The following is a 19,799-nucleotide window of genomic DNA, read 5'->3' as shown; positions in this document are numbered from 1 at the left end:
TCTCCTGAGGGATCTCCTCCCAGACCTGGACTAAAGCATCTGCCAACTCCTGGACAGTCTGTGGTGCAACGTGGCGTTGGTGGATGGAGCGAGACATGATGTCCCAGATGTGCTCAATTGGATTCAGGTCTGGGGAACGGGCGGGCCAGTCCATAGCATCAATGCCTTCCTCTTGCAGGAACTGCTGACACACTCCAGCCACATGAGGTCTAGCATTGTCTTGCATTAGGAGGAACCCAGGGCCAACCGCACCAGCATATGGTCTCACAAGGGGTCTGAGGATCTCATCTCGGTACCTAATGGCAGTCAGGCTACCTCTGGCGAGCACATGGAGGGCTGTGCGGCCCCCCAAAGAAATGCCACCCCACACCATGACTGACCCACCGCCAAACCGGTCATGCTGGAGGATGTTGCAGGCAGCAGAACGTTCTCCACGGCGTCTCCAGACTCTGTCACGTCTGTCACATGTGCTCAGTGTGAACCTGCTTTCATCTGTGAAGAGCACAGGGCGCCAGCGGCGAATTTGCCAATCTTGGTGTTCTCTGGCAAATGCCAAACGTCCTGCACGGTGTTGGGCTGTAAGCACAACCCCCACCTGTGGATGTCGGTCCCTCATACCACCCTCATGGAGTCTGTTTCTGACCGTTTGAGCAGACACATGCACATTGGTGGCCTGCTGGAGGTCATTTTGCAGGGCTCTGGCAGTGCTCCTCCTGCTCCTCCTTGCACAAAGGCGGAGGTAGCGGTCCTGCTGCTGGGTTGTTGCCCTCCTACGGCCTCCTCCACGTCTCCTGATGTACTGGCCTGTCTCCTGGTAGTGCCTCCATGCTCTGGACACTACGTTGACAGACACAGCAAACCTTCTTGCCACAGCTCGCATTGATGTGCCATCCTGGATGAGCTGCACTACCTAAGCCACTTGTGTGGGTTGTAGACTCCTTCTCATGCTACCACTAGAGTGAAAGCACCGCCAGCATTCAAAAGTGACCAAAACATCAGCCAGGAAGCATAGGAACTGAGAAGTGGTCTGTGGTCACCACCTGCAAAACCAGTCCTTTATTGGGGGTGTCTTGCTAATTGCCTATAATTTCCACCTGTTGTCTATTCCATTTGCACAACAGCATGTGAAATTTGTTGTCAATCAGTGTTGCTTCCTAAGTGGACAGTTTGATTTCACAGAAGTGTGATTGACTTGGAGTTATATTGTGTTGTTTAAGTGTTCCCTTTATTTTTTTGAGCAGTGTACATGTTATTTGTAAACCATAGGAAATATATACCACCCCCAAAATGTCTCTCAGTGTTATTTCTTTCTATGCAGTGAGTTGATCATCATGTATAAACTGAAGGGTCACTGTTTCATGACTATAACTAGAGTTGTACACAACTGTAACAGCTAATGAGATCAATCTAAAGTGCATTTAAAGACATGCTCCGGAACATTAGGGACTAGTAAGTATTTTTTAAACCTCCCGCTTTGGGTTGGATGTGTCAATGTGTAGTTCATACATGCATAATCTATGAGCAGAATTACTGTTTTACCTCAATTAGCCACAAAACCCCTAGTTTCAAAGCGACAGTTTTCTAGAAGCTGTGCAGCGCCATTTTCTCTACATTTCCCCCCCATTTGGGCCATCCCCAAGCAATTTGAGTATCAGCCAATGAGCCCCAGCCCCTCGCCATTTGAGTGACAGCTAGCAAGATGCACACACAGCAGAGTGAGAGAGAGAGCAATGACAGTGGTGCACATACAGTATCTGCACATATGTGATGTAGGATGCAATTTTCGGGAACACTTTTTGCTCGTGAGAGCTACTTTCAGAACTACTGGCTAAAAAATATACACAAGTATCGGAGAATCTCTTTAAATATCTCAATACACTTGAAAGTAACATATACCCTTGACATGACTCATTCCTTTCAGCTCCTAGTGAAGCAAAGGGCCTCAACGGTGCATCTCCACGAACTTCGTCCTTCTCTGTGTCTTCTTTGGGCGGCCAAAGTTTCACCTGGCTCTATAAACAATAACAGAAAAAGTTTCACCTAGCTCTATAAACAATAATATAACAAGTTTCACCTAGCTCTATAAACAATAATATAACAAGTTTCACCTAGCTCTATAATCAATAACAGAAAAAGTTTCACCTAGCTCTATAAACAATAATATAACAAGTTTCACCTAGCTCTATAAACAATAATATAAAAAGTTTCACCTAGCTCTATAATCAATAACAGAAAAAGTTTCACCTAGCTCTATAAACAATAATATAACAAGTTTCACCTAGCTCTATAAACAATAATATAAAAAGTTTCACCTAGCTCTATAAACAATAATAGAAAAAGTTTCACCTAGCTCTATAAACAATAACAGAAAAAGTTTAACCTAGCTCTATAAACAATAACAGAAAAAGTTTCACCTAGCTCTATAAACAATAATATAAAAAGTTTCACCTAGCTCTATAAACAATAACAGAAAAAGTTTCACCTAGCTCTATAAACAATAATAGAAACAGTTTCACCTAGCTCTATAAACAATAACAGAAAAGAGAGTCAAACAACATCACTTCAAAACAAAATAATTGTCAACAAGTTACGGTTCATTCACAAAACATGTAAGTTATATTTGGAAAGTCAACATTATTTACTTCAGTGCTCTTTGACTAGAATGTAACACGGTACTGTGCACAGGTTTGTTCAAGTGTTACATTTGAAGAACGTTCAGTGTTTCTTTGATTTGCCCTCTTGAGAATGAAGAAATTGTAGATCGTCGAAAGATTAGGGTGAATGGTCAAATCACCCCATAACAGAATCACAACTCAATCCTTCATTTCTAAAAATACATGTATCCATCCTCCCTTTGATGACACAAAGCCCATCTTTACTGGCTGAGACTGCTGGGGTAAGAGGAGGGAAATCCTAGACTACCTCCTAGTGGCTGATAGAAAGACATATTTTACCGACTCAAAAACACACATTACCTGATCATGCATTGCATGTACAGAGAGATGGTGATTCATGTGCACTCTATTCAGCTAGGCTACTGATGAGACAGACACGCATCATCAACTCCAACAACACACTACACTTGGACCACACTGGCTAGTGCCCAAGAGTAACTGGAAACACACCAAAAACAATTCATGTTGGTCCAGCTGTATTTCTGATCAATTTGATGTTATTTTAATGGACAAAATAATTGCTTTTCTTTCGAAAACAAGGACATTTCTTGTGGTTTCTCTGTAGCAATTCGACCATGAAGGCCTGATTCACACAGTCCCCTCTGAACAGTTGATGTTGAGATGTGTCTGTGACTTGAACTCACTGAAGCATTTATTTGGGCTGACATTTCTGAGGCTGGTAACTCTAATGAACTTATCCTCTGCAGCAGAGGTAACTCTGGGTCTTCCATTCCTGTGGCGGTCCTCATGAGAGCCAGTTTCATCATAGCGCTTGATGGTTTTTGCGACTGCACTTGAAGAAACCTTTAAAGTTCTTGAAATGTTCCAGATTGACTGACCTTCATGTCTTAAAGTCATGATGGACTGTCGTTTCTCTTTGCTTATTTGAGCTGTTCTTGCCATAATATGGACTTGGTCTTTTACCAAATAAGGCTATCTTCTGTATACCACCCCTACCTTGTCACAACACAACTGATTGGCTCAAACACATTAAGAAGGAAAGATATTCCACAAATTAACTTTTAAGTAGACACACCTGTTAATTTAAATGCATTCCAGGTGACTACCTCATGAAGCTGGTTGAGAGAATGCCAAGAGTGTGCAAAGCAGTCATCAAGGCAAAGGGTGGCTATTTGAAGAATCTCAAATATGAAATATATTTTGATTTGTTTAACACTTTTCTGGTTACTACATGATTCAATATGTGTTATTTCATAGTTTTGATGTCTTCACTATTATTCTACAATGTAAAAAAAATAGTAAAAATAAAGAAAGACCCTTGAATGAGTAGGTGTGTCTAAACTTTTGACTGGTAGTGTAAGTATTCAGAATTTTTACTCAATACTTTGTTGAAGCACCTTTGGCAGCGATTACAGCCTCGAGTCTTCTTGAGTATGACACTATAAGCTTGGCACACCTGTATTTGGGGAGTTTCTCCCATTCTTCTCTGCAGATCCTCTCAAGCTCTGTCAGGTTGGATGGGGAGCGTCGCAGTACAGCTATTGTCAGGTCTCTCCAGAGATGTTAGATCAGGTTCAAGTCCGGGCTCTGGCTGGGCCACTCAAGGACATTCAGAGACTTGTCCCGAAGCCACTCCTGCGTTGTCTTGGCTGTGTACTCAGGGGTCGTTGTCCTGTTGGAAGGTGAACCTTCGCCCCCAGTCTGAGTACTCTGGAGCAGGTTTATATCAAGGATCTCTCTGTACTTTGCTCCGTTCATCTTTCCCTTGATCCTGAGTACTTTGCTCCCAGACCCTGCCGCTGAAAAACATCCCCACAGCATGACGCTGTCACCACCATGCTTCACCGTAGGGATGGTGCCAGGTTTCCTCCAGACATGACGCTTGGCATTCAGGCCAAAGAGTTCAATCTTGGTTTCATCAGACCAGAGAATCTTGTTTCTCGTGGTCTGAGAGTCCTTTAGGTGCCTTTTAGCAAACTCCAAACTGGCTGTCATGTGCCTTTTACTGAGGAGTGGCTTCCGTCTGGCCACTCTACCATAAAGGCCTGATTGGTGGAGTGCTGCAGAGATGGTTGTCGCATATCCACAGAGGAACTCTGGAGCTCTGTCAGAGTGACCATCGGGTTCTTGGTCACCTCCCTGACCAAGGCCCTTCTCCCCCGATTGCTCAGTTTGGCCGGGTGGCCAGCTCTAGGAAGAGTCTTGGTGGTTCTGAACTTCTTCCATTTAAGAATGATGGAGGCCACTGTGTTCTTGGGGACCTTCAATGCTCCAGAAATGCTTTGGTACCCTTCCCCAGATCTGTGCCTCGACACAATCCTGTCTCGGAGCGCTATGGGCAATTCTATCGACCTCATGGATTGGTTTTTGCTCTGACATGCACTGTCAACTGTGGGACCTTACATATATAGGTGTGTGCCTTTCCAAATCATGTCCAATGAATTGAATTTACCACAGGTGGACTCACCTGTAGTAACATCTCAAGAAAAATCTCAAGGACGATCAATGGAAACGGGATGCACCTGAGCTCAATTTCGAGTCTCATAGCAAAGGGTCTGAATACTTATGTAAATAAGGTATTTTTTTATACATTTGCAAAAATGTCAAGAAACCTGTTTTTGCTTTGTCATTATGGGGTATTGTGTATAAATTGATGAGGAATTGTTTTTATTTATTCCATTTTAGAACATGGCAGTAACGTAACAAAATGTGGAAAAAGGGAAGGGGTCTGAATACTTTCTGAATGCACTATATATATATATATATATATATATATATATAAAGAGAGATATACACACACACACATACACACACACACACATACACACACACACACTATATCTCACACCCCTTAAACGCACTAAACATGGACATTGACAACCCGTCTGTCTCCTTCTGAACACACAACACATCCCCTGCCTCTCTCTCGCTCCAAAGCCATGACCATCAGCGCAGAAGCAGACAAACCGAGGGATCGATCGCAGGACGTTAGTCACCGTTTCACCAGGAAGAAGGGGCCCACTTCTACCCCTGATAAGAATCAGTTACATCCTTTGAAAATAAATAAATAAACAAATAAATAACATCCAGTACGAGGCTGATTGGATTAAAAGGATGGGGAAGGGCAGGCGAACCACCGTGAGGTATGGACAAACAAATTGGAAGGAGCACTTGGGCCAGAGAGTCCATTTTGGAGCATTACGGTATAATTTACACACGGAGGAGCGCGAGACGAATCTAATGTCATTTCCATCAATTTTGCATTTTCCCTCTGTCCTTTTAGTGGTCGGTCGTTTAAAGCGTCTGGGATGGAGGACAGGCTTACATTACAATGTCGGAGACAGACAAGTGTTCACCGCACTGAGAGGCTGTGGTTTATGGTGTGATGACCTGTAGTTTATCTAACGGTCCTGTACAGCTAGAGGTGGAGTCAAGCTATTTATAACGTGTTAGGTCTACATCTGCAGGAACAAGGTCTGGCCATGTACAAAATGTGTGCAATAGTCCTTTCCTTGTCACATTTTCTCTGTGAGCACTGATTTGAAAGAAGTATGAATTGAAGAAAAATAGACTCCAACCTTGCTACTCTTTTGTGCTCGATTGTATAACATCTGTTCAAAGTCACAGGTTCTAGGCCAATTTATAAATACATTATTGCAGTGGCATAACTTTACACAATATACATTTAAATGTTGTCAGACTTGAATAAACACAGATCCAAATAAACCTTATCAGCAAACTCTCGACCACACCTCAAACACTTTGTCACGGTTTCGGCCGAGGCTGCCTCTCTTCCTTGCTCGGGCAGGCTTCGGCGGTCGTCGTCTCCGGAGTACTAGCTGCCACCGTTGAATGTTTCTATGTTCGTTTGGTTTTGTCTTTATGTTGTACACCTGTTTTCGTTTAGCGCTAATTAGTGTCCTATAAGTTCTCGTTGTGTTTGTCAGGTGTTGTGTGTGATTGTTTCGCTGTCGTGTTTGTGCGCTACTGTTGCCCGTTTGCTCTTCGTGGTTTTCCTCCTCTGTTTAGGAGGGTATTTTCGCACATGTTAGTGCGCCTTTTGGTTTACGCCTGTGTGCGTATTTTCTCGCCTCCGGGCTTTTTGGCTCGTGTATTGAGTGTGCTTTCACTAAAGTCTTTTGGACTAATTTTCTGCGTCCTGCGCCTGATTCCTGCACCACACCCACCTACAGCACCCACTGACAGAATCACACACCTGAAGGATGGAATCAGCAGGAGCCGCAGCAGCACATGAGTCTCTGGAGGATCGGGTCCGTGAGCAGAATGACCAGATCCTTCGTATCGGGACCGCCCTGCAGGACGCTATAAACACCCTTCAACGCTGGGAGACCAGAGGGACACCCCCAACTCCACCTCCCCTGCCATCACCATCGGCCAGTCAGCCCATTCAAGCTCCGGAACCCAGGGGAATTCGACTCTCGCTCCCGAGGGCCTATGATGGGACCGCTGCCGGGTGTCAGGGCTTCCTTCTACAGGTGGAGCTATACCTGGCCACCGTGCACCAGGCGCCCTCTGGACACGAGAGCGTGTCCGCCCTCATCTCCTGTCTTACCGGCAAGGCGTTGGAATGGGCCAACGCCGAGTGGAGGAGAATAGACGCCACCACCATCACCTACTCTGAGTTCTCCCGCCGCTTCAGGGCTGTGTTTGACCATCCACCTGAGGGGAAAGCGGCGGGGGAGCGTCTGTTCTACCTCCGGCAGGGGAGGAGGAGCGCCCAGGAGTTCGCTTTAGAATTCCGTACTCTAGCGGCGGATGCAGGGTGGAATGAGCGGGCCCTCATCGATCACTACCGCTGTAGTCTACGAGAGGACGTCCGTCGGGAGCTGGCCTGCAGGGATACCAGCCTCTCTTTCGATCAGTTAGTGGACATGTCCATCAGGCTGGACACCCTGCTGGCTACCCGCGGACGTTCCGAGGGGGGTCCGTCCATTTCATCCTCCAGCGCCTCCGAGCCGAGCCCTATGGAGCTTGGGGGCGCTGGCGCTAGAGAGAGGAGGGGTCGGAGTACGAGGGGGGCCGTCCCCTGCACCAACTGTGGCCGTGAAGGACACACCGCGGCCAGGTGCTGGGGAGGGTCTCCTAGGGGAGAAGACGACAGGCTCCGCACTGGGGAGTCCTTCCAGGTGAGTAGGCACCCCACTTACCCAGAGCTCTCTGTTGCGCACTTCTGTATACCTGTGCGTTTTCCACAGGTAGCACCTCATTCCCAGCATAAGGCGCTGGTAGATTCAGGCGCGGCTGGGAATTTTGTTGATAGAAAATTTTGTTTAGAATTAGGGATTCCCCTTCTTCCTGTTGACGTCCCATTCCCCGTTCATGCCCTAGATAGCCATCCGTTGGGATCGGGCTTGATCAGGGAGGTCACGGCGCCACTTAGGATGTGTGCGCAGGGGGGTCATGAGGAGATTATCCAGCTATTTCTGATCGACTCGCCTGCGTATCCGGTGGTGCTGGGCATGCCCTGGTTGAGTATCCATAACCCGTCTATTTCGTGGCAGGAGAGGGCTCTGATGGAGTGGTCTGCCCAGTGTGTGGGTCGATGTTTAGGCGTTTCCGTGGGGGCTACCTCGGTGGAGAGTCCAAACCAGGTGCCCGCATTGCACATTCCCCCTGAGTATGAGGATTTGGCTATTGTGTTCAGTAAGTCGAGGGCGACGCAGTTGCCTCCCCATAGGCAGGGAGATTGTGCGATAGACCTCCAGGCAGGAGCTGCACTCCCACGGAGCCATGTGTATCCTCTGTCTCAAGAGGAGAAGAGAGCTATGGAGACTTACATAGACGAATCTCTGAGACAAGGATACATACGGCCATCCACTTCCCCTGCGTCCTCAAGTTTATTTTTTGTGAAGAAAAAGGATGGAGGGTTACGCCCGTGCATTGATTACCGTAGTCTCAATCAGATCACGGTGAAGTACAGTTATCCACTTCCTCTGATTGCGACCATGACGGAGTCATTGCACGGGGCGCGTTTTTTCACTAAATTAGATCTCAGGAGCGCTTACAACTTGGTGCGCATTAGGGAGGGCGATGAATGGAAGACAGCATTTAGTACCACCTCGGGGCATTACGAGTATCTTGTCATGCCATACGGGTTGATGAACGCTCCTTCAGTTTTCCAATCATTCGTGGATGAGATATTCAGGGACATGCAGGGGCAGGGGGTGGTCGTGTACATAGATGACATTGTCGTGTACTCGTCTACCCGAGTCGAGCATGTGGCCCTGGTGCGCCGAGTGTTGAGGAGGCTGTTGGAGCATGACCTGTATGTCAAGGCAGAGAAGTGTCTGTTTTTCCAGGAGTCGATCTCCTTTTTGGGTTATCAGTTGTCTGCGTCAGGGGTGAAGATGGAGGTTGACCGGGTGTCAGCCGTGCGTAATTGGCAAACTCCAACCACTGTTAAAGAGGTGCAGCAGTTTTTGGGGTTTGCGAATTACTACCGGAGGTTTATCCGGGGTTTTGGACAGGTGGCAGCTCCCATAACGTCTCTTTTGAAGGGGGGTCCGGTGCGTTTGCAGTGGTCAGCCGAGGCGGACAGGGCTTTTGGGAGGCTGAAGGACCTGTTTACTTCGGCTCCGGTGCTGGCGCATCCGGATCCCTCTTTACCATTTCAGGTAGAGGTGGACGCGTCAGAGGCCGGTATAGGAGCCGTGCTTTCGCAACGGTCCGGCACGCCACCTAAACTCCGCCCCTGTGCTTTTTATTCCAAAAAGCTCAGTCCGGCGGAGCGAAATTATGACGTAGGGGACAGGGAGCTGTTAGCCGTGGTACAGGCCCTCAAGGTGTGGAGGCACTGGCTTGAGGGGGCTCAACACCCTTTCCTCATTTTGACTGACCACCGTAACCTGGAGTACATCCGGGCAGCTAGGAGACTGAACCCTCGCCAGGCGCGGTGGAACATGTTTTTGGCCCGGTTCGTATTTAAGATCACGTACATCCCTGGGTCACAGAACGGTAAGGCAGACGCACTGTCTCGGCGGTACGACACGGAGGAGAGGTCCGTGGAGCCCACTCCCATACTGCCGGAGTCTTGTCTGTTGGCACCGGTAGTGTGGGAGGTCGATGCTGAGATCGAGCGGGCGTTGCGCACCGACCCTAGTCCTCCTCAATGCCCAGAGGGTCGGACGTACGTCCCGCTCGAGGTTCGGGATCGATTGATCTATTGGGCTCACACGTCACCCTCCTCTGGACATCCTGGTATAGGCCGGACAGTGCACTGCCTTAGTGCTAAGTACTGGTGGCCCACGTTGGCGAGGGATGTGAGGGTTTATGTCTCCTCCTGCTCGGTGTGCGCCCAGTGTAAGGCGCCTAGACATCTGCCTAGGGGTAAGTTACAACCCCTGCCCGTTCCACAACGACCATGGTCTCACCTCTCGGTGGACTTCATCACTGACCTTCCCTCCTCGCAGGGGAATACTACTATACTGGTCGTTGTGGACCGGTTCTCTAAGGCCTGTCGTTTGCTCCCTATGCCGGGCCTTCCTACTGCCCTACAGACCGCCGAAGCTCTATTCACCCATGTTTTCCGGCACTACGGGGTACCCGAGGATATTGTGTCTGATCGAGGTTTCCAATTCACCTCCAGAGTCTGGAGAGCCTTTATGGAGCGTTTGGGGGTCTCGGTGAGCCTCACCTCTGTCACGGTTCAGACAGACGACCAGAGGACCACAATTGCGTCACACCAGAAAGTTTATTAAAACTTAAGGGAAAAGGGAAGTAGGGAGTGAGTGAAGGCTCCAGGGGTAACAGGGATCCCGTCCAATGTGCTGGGTCTGTGCCCCCCCCAGTGGCAGCGATGCGTCCTATGACGCCGGTGGTGGGTGGTCCAGAAGTCCTGGGGGGGGAAACACAGACACAACGGGGCGGATGAAACAAGGCAGCAGTACAGTTCAAGGGAAATCCAAATACGTTGTAGCAAGGCAGAAGGCTGGTCAGAGTTACCGGGATTGAAGAGTAGTCTGGAGTCGTTATAGCAGAAAGCAGGTCTGGTTTTCCTGGGGCAGAAGAGTTTCCAAGAATCAGGCAGGTCCGGGGTCACAAAACAAGGGTGAGCCAGAAGCGTGAGCAAACAGGTTCCGGGTGTGAGCTTTGCAGACGATCTGACAAAGGAGAGCTGAAAGACAGGGCTTTAAATACTGGGAGAGGTTAGTGGGTAATGCAGCGCAGCTGGCAGAGTAATTAGAGCAGAGCAGAGCAGGGACAGGTGGAGCTAGTTAGGCTGAGTAGAGAGAGTGGTGAGCAGAGTGGAAGATAGTGGAAACAAATTAAGGTGGTAACCCGGTGGAGTGAGAGGGCTCATGACAACCTCGGGTTACCATCCTGAGAGTAATGGGCAGGTGGAACGTGTGAACCAGGATGTGGGTAGGTTTCTTAGATCATACTGCCAGGACCGGCCGGAGGAGTGGGCACGGTACGTACCCTGGGCAGAAATGGCCCAGAATTCCCTACGCCATTCCTCAACTAACCTAACCCCTTTCCAATATGTGTTAGGTTACCAGCTGGTTCTGACACCTTGGCAGCAGAGCCAGATCGAGGCTCCTGCAGTGGATGAGTGGGTGCGGCGCTCGGAGGAGACGTGGAACGCTGCACACGTCCACCTGCAGCGGGCCCTCCGTCGTCAGAAGGCGAGCGCCGATCTCCACCGCAGTGAGGGGCCGGTGTATGCACCTGGTGATCGAGTCTGGCTCTCTACCAGAAACCTGCCCCTCCGCCTGCCCTGTCGGAAACTGGGTCGGCGGTTTGTGGGGCCGTTTAAAGTCCTGAGAAGATTGAACGAGGTGTGTTACAGATTACAACTGCCTATTGAGTATAAAAATATTAACCCCTCGTTCCATGTGTCTCTTCTCAGGCCGGTGGTAGCTGGCCCACTCCAGGAAGATGAAATCAGGGAGACTCCTCCGCCCCCATTGGACATCGAGGGGGCACCGGCGTACTCCGTGCGGTCCATCTTGGATTCGAGACGTCGGATGGGGGGTCTCCAATATCTGGTGGAGTGGGAGGGGTACGGCCCGGAGGAACGGTGCTGGGTGCCGAGGAGAGACATTTTGGACCCGTCTCTCCTGACAGAATTCCACCGTAGTCACCCGATGCGCCCTGCTCCGCGTCCTCCTGGTCGTCCCCGAGGCCGGAGTCGGCGCACATCTGGAGCCGCGCGTCAAGGGGGGGGGGGTACTGTCACGGTTTCGGCCGAGGCTGCCTCTCTTCCTTGCTCGGGCAGGCTTCGGCGGTCGTCGTCTCCGGAGTACTAGTTGCCACCGTTGAATGTTTCTATGTTCGTTTGGTTTTGTCTTTATGTTGTACACCTGTTTTCGTTTAGCGCTAATTAGTGTCCTATAAGTTCTCGTTGTGTTTGTCAGGTGTTGTGTGTGATTGTTTCGCTGTCGTGTTTGTGCGCTACTGTTGCCCGTTTGCTCTTCGTGGTTTTCCTCCTCTGTTTAGGAGGGTATTTTCGCACATGTTAGTGCGCCTTTTGGTTTACGCCTGTGTGCGTATTTTCTCGCCTCCGGGCTTTTTGGCTCGTGTATTGAGTGTGCTTTCGCTAAAGTCTTTTGGACTAATTTTCTGCGTCCTGCGCCTGATTCCTGCACCACACCCACCTACAGCACCCACTGACACACTTCCTCAAAACAGCATGATCAGAAAACGGTTGTTGCCAAATAACACACCAGACTTTCAGGACAAAAGCGCTCACCACTACAGGTCTAAGGGGTGCTTTTATATGTTTCAGATGTTTCCACTAACTAGGGTCCCTTGGGAAACATGGTCCAAAACTATGGTTCCTAACCTGTCACAGTATAGTAAGCTGATCGTTACACTCAGGGTTTAAATCAGTTTAGGTCTCTCCAACCCTGTTCCTGGAGAGCTACCGTCCTGTCGGTTTTCACTCCAACCCTAACTGATTCTAATGATTAGCTGGTTGATAAGCTGAACCAGGTTAGTTACAGCTGGGGTTGGAGTAAAAACCTAATATGTATGGCACATATTATCTATTCAAAGGTTATGGTCTCCTATTCTTAGGTTGTGGAACTTACTTTCCCCCTCAATTAAATATTGGGTCTACCATGCCAGATTCTCCTTTCTCACTTTATGGCAGGTGTCCAAACCACCCACAGATTCTCCAGACAACAATGTATGATAGGAGAGAAATAGAGGGGAGCACTGCATAACAAGAGTTATAATGATGATGAAATGTCATACAAGACCCCAAACACCCTGTATAAAATCTCCCGTCCTAATAAGGATAGTCCAACCTTGGGTGGAGTGAGGGACAGTAACCCGATTTGATCAGTGGCTTAGAGCGGGGCATGTAACTAAATGAAAGGCCCGTCAAGCCGCTGTCATGCATAATTAATTGTGCTTCTACAATGAACTACACAAAATCCATCCTCATTTGATTAGAGGATTTTGGAGGATCCCGAAGTGCATTGCTGTCTATGCCATTTCCCACTCACCTCCCTATCTGAGTGTCCAGGAGAGGGATAAAGATGGGATAAGGATGTGTGTGTGTGCGCGTGTGTGTGCGTGTGTGTGTGTGTGTGTGTGTGTGTGTGTGTGCGAGTGTGTGTGTTCAGTGGAGGCTCTTCAGAGGAGGAAGGGGAGGAAGGGGAGGACCATCCTCCTCAATGAATTTCATAAAAATAAAAATAGTGAAACATAAAAAATGTCACGTCACAAAATAATTAATTAAAACACACTGTTTTGCAATGAAGGTCTACAGTAGCATCAACACCACTATCTGGGGTAGCACCATGGTGTAGTCGGAGGACAGCTAGATCCATCCTCCTCTGGTACATTAACTTCAATACAACATTTCAATACAAGCATTTTGCTACATCCACAATAACATCTGCTAAATATGTGTATGTGACCAATACAATTTGATTTGATTTGATTTTAGGAGGCTCATGGTTCTCACCTCTTCCATAGACTTACACAGTAATTATGACAACTTCCGGAGGATGTCCTCCAACCTATCAGAGCTCTTGCAGAATGAACTGACATGTTGTCCACCCAATCAAAGGATCAGAAAATTAATCTAGTACTGAAAGCATAAGCTACTGCTAGCTAGCACTGCAGTGCTTAAAATGTGGTGAGTAGTTGACTCAAAGAGAAACAGAATAGTTGAAGAGTTTTGATGAAAAATGAAGGAAAAGCAAGAGAGAGAGTGCTAGCTATATGTTATATATTTTTTCACTTAAATCACTTTCAGCGAATGCAGCTAGCTAGTTTAGCCTACTCAAACATCCGGCTCAAACAGAGCGGGATGCTATGTTAGCTAGCTGGCTATGGCTATCCAACACTGGAACTCTTTCAAGTCAAGGTAAGCTTTTGGCTTTATAAATGTATTGCCATCGGGGCCTGCCGGTGTAACTTCTAAACTGTTTGCTGTACACTGTACTGCATGATTGTGGCGGGTTAACGAACGCGTTAGTTCTAGTAGCTATGGTGACAACGATGTAGGCTGTGTGCAGTGGTTAGCGGTTATGTTTTGAAGGTTTGGCTTGGAATATTTCTTTCACTTGGTCACAGACAGCTGTTGTGTTGTGCAATTAAGTTCACAAGCAAAGGGAAAAGGTGAGAGGAGGAGAGCACGTGGATGCGAGAAGGAATTATACAATGAACAAAGTGATCATGCTGTTTGTATGTGGCTGGTATGAAAGTGAACTTTGTTTGCAGGTGATCAGTGATATATTCATTCCACCAATTCTGTTGAAAAGCGTTTCTTAATTAAACGGAAGCAAATAGAACTAAACGGGGATAAACATACCTGAATTTGTCCAATTTAAACTTTTGTTTGCAACTGTTGGACTAATGACTAGACCCTAGATCAGCTAGATGCAGGCAAGAGTTTACAAGGGGGTATTGAATGTGTCACTGTCTGTCACCTTGATTACTCAAATATTTATCTCGACCTGTGCACCTAGGTTGTAAACTTCATTTGTAGGCTAGGTTATAGCAACCTCATGATGGGTATAGGGAAAATGTTAGTATCATGTAATAGCCTAAACCCATTGATGTTACATTGAGCTGGGTGAATGGAATATGACAGTCATCCAATATGCTGTTATAAAAATAAGGCCATGCTCATTAAAAAAAAAACATTTCTCCCTCATCTTAAACGGCACCGACCGCCACTGGGGGTGTGTACATGTTTTACTATACTTGTGAGTACCAGAAGTCCTCACAAGAATTGTAAAACCAACTAAAACTCAGAGAAGTGAGGACATTTTGCTGGTCCTCACTTGTAAAAAGGCTTGGGGGTTAGGTTTAGGGTTAGAATGAGTTATTAGTTATTTTAATTGTTTTTATACTGGCCCCCCGTAGGAAAATATCCAAATCCAAATCATGTTGTTGACTCGTTCTTTTCTTGTAGTTGTGACTAAAGCATCCGATAGAGATACCACTCGGTAAACCCCCACCTCAAACGTATCTGCAGTAGCCTACTTGGGAACGGTACACGAGACTTGGAAGTGCACACTTACCAAAATGAGCTACAGTGGGGAGAACAAGTATTTGATACACTGCCGATTTTGCAGGTTTTCCTACTTACAAAGCATGTAGAGGTCTGTAATTTTTATCATTGGTACACTTCAACTGTGAGAGACGGAATCTAAAACAAAAATCCAGAAAATCACATTGTATGATTTGTAAGTAATAATTTGCATTTTATTGCATGACATAAGTATTTGATCACCTACCAATCAGTAAGAATTCCGGCTCTCACAGACCTGTTAGTTTTTCTTTAAGAAGCCCTCCTGTTCTCCACTCATTACCTGTATTAACTGCACCTGTTTGAACTCGTTACCTGTATAAAAGACACCTGTCCACACACTCAATCAAACAGACTCCAACCTCTCCACAATGGCCAAGACCAGAGAGCTGTGTAAGGACATCAGGGATAAAATTGTAGACCTGCACAAGGCTGCGATGGTCTACAGGACAATAGGCAAGCAGCTTGGTGAGAAGGCAACAACTGCTGGCGCAATTATTAGAAAATGGAAGAAGTTCAAGATGACGGTCAATCACCCTCGGTCTGGGGCACCATGCAAGATCTCACCTCGTGGGGCATCAATGATCATGAGGAAAGTGAGGGATCAGCCCAGAACTACACGGCAGGACCTGGTCAATGACCTGAAGAGAGCTGGGACCACAGTCTCAAAGAAAACCATTAGTAACACACTATGCCGTCATGGATTAAAATCCTGCAGTGCACGCAAGGTCCCCCTGCTCAAGCCAGCGCATGTCCAGGCCCGTCTGAAGTTTGCCAATGGCCATCTGGATGATCCAGAGGAGGAATGGGAGAAGGTCATGTGGTCTGATGAGACAAAAATAGAGCTTTTTGGTCTAAACTCCACTTGCCGTGTTTGGAGGAAGAAGAAGGATGAGTACAACCCCAAGAACACCATCCCAACCGTGAAGCATGGAGGTGGAAACATCATTCTTTGGGGATGCTTTTCTGCAAAGGGGACAGGACGACTGCACCATATTGAGGGGAGGATGGATGGGGCCATGTATCGCGAGATCTTGGCCAACAACCTCCTTCCCTCAGTAAGAGCATTGAAGATGGGTCGTGGCTGGGTCTTCCAGCATGACAACGACCCGAAACACACAGCCAGGGCAACTAAGGAGAGGCTCCGCAAGAAGCATCTCAAGGTCCTGAAGTGGCCTAGCCAGTCTCCAGACCTGAACCCAATAGAAAATCTTTGGAGGGTGCTGATAGTCCGTATTACCCAGAGACAGCCCCGAAACCTGAAGGATTTGGAGAAGGTCTGTATGGAGGAGTGGGCCAAAATCCTTGCTGCAGTGTGTGCAAACCTGGTCAAGACCTACAGGAAACGTATGATCTCTGTAATTGCAAACAAAGGTTTCTGTACCAAATATTAAGTTCTGCTTTTCTGATGTATCAAATACTTATGTCATGCAATAAAATGCAAATTAATTACTTAAAAATCATACAATGTTACAGACCTCTACATGCTTTGTAAGTAGGAAAACCTGCAAAATCGGCAGTGTATCAAATACTTGTTCTCCCCACTGTAGCTACTAACTATAACCAACAAGCAACGTCCAGAAAGCTGGTGTTGGCCAAAAAGACCAACCATCTCGCCAATCACTTGTAGGCAGTGCTTGACTTGGGATGGAACAAGTGCAGGAGCTGTCTTTATCCAAGTCGGACCATTGGACCAGATGTTCCCAAACTTTTTCACTCGGGGCCCCCCTTCCAGCATTGCGGAACATCCCACGCCCCCCCTCCCCCCTGCATGTGCACCCATGTGCACCCATTTGCTATGTCTATTTCTATGGCACAAGCACTGTTCATGACACAAACTGTTCACACCCCTGTTGTGGAGAGAATTTTGCACGTTTAAAGCTTATTTCCTGCAATTCTACACATTTTGTCATGGGGTGCAAAGAAAATGTTGCAGTTTTAAAGCTAATTTCCTCACAATTCAATATATTTTGCCATGTCTACTGTGTATTCATTTGATATTTGAGTGACAAAAAATTACAAAAATATCTATGGGCTAAAAAACCTAAATGAAAAAATGTTAGCTGACAAGGGCTAGTGTATCTGGACATTTCTGTTATAAATAGCTCTCTAAGGTATGCAATGACTAACATTACAAGAGGAACTGATGATGCACTACCCAATTTCGAAACGTTACCTTGTGCATTCTATTGGTTAAAGGGCTCTGATTGACTGATGCATTTCCCACTATGTCACCTGCACCTGCACCAGATGAAAAAGAGCACTGAAATGAATCCACTCTGTTACTGCCAAAATCTAAGTTTTGTTCACTGAGCAGAGCCACCTGTCTGGTCGCATGAAAGATTGGAAGTTGGCCAGGCCATGCACATCATGTTTAACTGTTTAAAAAGCACCGATCCAGCTTATACTGAAAACCACTCAGGTACAGTGGACACTGAAACGGCCATAGCATGCACTGAAGATCACCCAGAGACAGCTGAACAGTGCTGTTCTAAAATCCAAACCGCTGAGCTTTTCTGATCCATTGCATAATGGCACCACCTGCAGGACAAATAGAGAACCTCTCTCAATATGTCCTTCAACTGACCCAATAATAATTTATTACATTTGTTAAGCGCTTTTCACTATACGGAATGATCTCAAAGTGTATAAAATAAAAAATGAAAACAAAATAGCAACAAAAAAATAGAACTAAGTTCACAACGTCTGTGCTCACACACACACCTTTTGCATCTTTAGAGAAAATAAAGACCTGCACATTGCTTACATTTACATTTTTTTAAAAACATTTTCGTCATTTAGCAGACGCTCTTATCCAGAGTGACTTACAAATTGGTGCATTCACCTTATGATAGCCAGTGGACAACCACTTTCCAATATTATTATTATTATTTTTATTTTAATTTTTATTTGGGGTGGGGTAAAGGATTACTTTATCATTTCCCAGGTATTCCTTAAAGAGGTGGGGTTTCAAGTGTCTCCGGAAGGTGGTGAGTGACTCCGCTGTCCTGGCGTCGTGAGGGAGCTTGTTCCACCATTGGGGTGCCAGAGCAGCGAACAGTTTTGACTGGGCTGAGCGGGAACTGTGCTTCCGCAGAGGTAGGGGGGCCAGCAGGCCAGAGGTGGATGAACACAATGCCCTCGTTTGGGTGTAGGGACTGATCAGAGCCTGAAGGTACGGAGGTGCCGTTCCCCTCACAGCTCCGTAGGCAAGCACCATGGTCTTGTAGCAGATGCAAGCTTCAACTGGAAGCCAGTGGAGTGTGCGGAGGAGCGGGGTGATGTGAGAGAACTTGGGAAGGTTGAACACCAGACGGGCTACGGCGTTCTGGATGAGTTGTAGGGGTTTAATGGCACAGGCAGGGAGCCCAGCCAACAGCGAGTTGCAGTAATCCAGACGGGAGATGACAAGTGCCTGGATTAGGACCTGTGCCGCTTCCTGTGTAAGGCAGGGTCGTACTCTGCGAATGTTGTAGAGCATGAACCTACAGGATCGGGTCACCGCCTTGATGTTAGCGGAGAACGACAGGGTGTTGTCCAGGGTCACGCCAAGGCTCTTTGCACTCTCAGAGTTGTCAACCGTGATGGCGAGATCATGGAATGGGCAGTCCTTCCCCGGGAGGAAGAGCAGCTCCGTCTTGCCGAGGTTCAGCTTGAGGTGGTGATCCGTCATCCACACTGATATGTCTGCCAGACATGCAGAGATGCGATTCGCCACCTGGTTATCAGAAGGGGGAAAGGAGAAGATTAATTGTGTGTCGTCTGCATAGCAATGATAGGAGAGGCCATGTGAGGATATGACAGAGCCAAGTGACTTGGTGTATAGCGAGAATAGGAGAGGGCCTAGAACTGAGCCCTGGGGGACACCAGTGGTGATAGCACGTGGTGCGGAGACAGATTCTCGCCACGCCACCTGGTAGGAGCGACCTGTCAGGTAGGACGCAATCCAAGAGTGAGCCGTGCCGGAGATGCCCAACTAGGAGAGGGTGGAGAGGAGGATCTGATGGTTCACAGTATCAAAGGCAGCAGATAGGTCTAGAAGGACGAGAGCAGAGGAGAGAGAGTTAGCTTTAGTAGTGCGGAGAGCCTCCGTGACACAGAGAAGAGCAGTCTCAGTTGAATGACCAGTCTTGAAACCTGACTGGTTTGGATCAAGAAGGTCATTCTGAGAGAGATAGCAAGAGAGTTGGCTAAAGACGGCACGCTCAAGAGTTTTGGAGAGAAAATAAAGAAGGGATACTGGTCTGTAGTTGTTGACATCGGAGGGATCGAGTGTAGGTTTTTTGAGAAGGGGTGCAACTCTCGCTCTCTTGAAGACGGAAGGGACATAGCCAGCGGTCAAGGATGAGTTGATGAGCGAGGTGAGGTAAGGGAGAAGGTCTCCGGAAATGGTCTGGAGAAGAGAGGAGGGGATAGGGTCAAGCGGGCAGGTTGTTGGGCGGCCGGCCGTCACAAGTCGCAAGATTTCATCTGGAGAGAGAGGGGAGAAAGAAGTCAAAGCATAGGGTAGGGCAGTGTGAGCAGGACCAGCGGTGTCATTTGACTTAACAAACGAGGATCGGATGTCGTCAACCTTCTTTTCAAAATGGTTGACGAAGTCATCCACAGAGAGGGAGGAGGGGGGGGGGGTGGAGGATTCAGCAGGGAGAATG

The sequence above is a fragment of the Coregonus lavaretus genome (assembly GCF_964263955.1).
Source record: "Coregonus lavaretus genome assembly, chromosome: 3".
In the NCBI taxonomy this organism is placed as follows: domain Eukaryota; kingdom Metazoa; phylum Chordata; class Actinopteri; order Salmoniformes; family Salmonidae; genus Coregonus; species Coregonus lavaretus.
The sequence above is the reverse complement of the archived record's forward strand: the minus strand, read 5'-3'. Positions refer to the sequence as shown.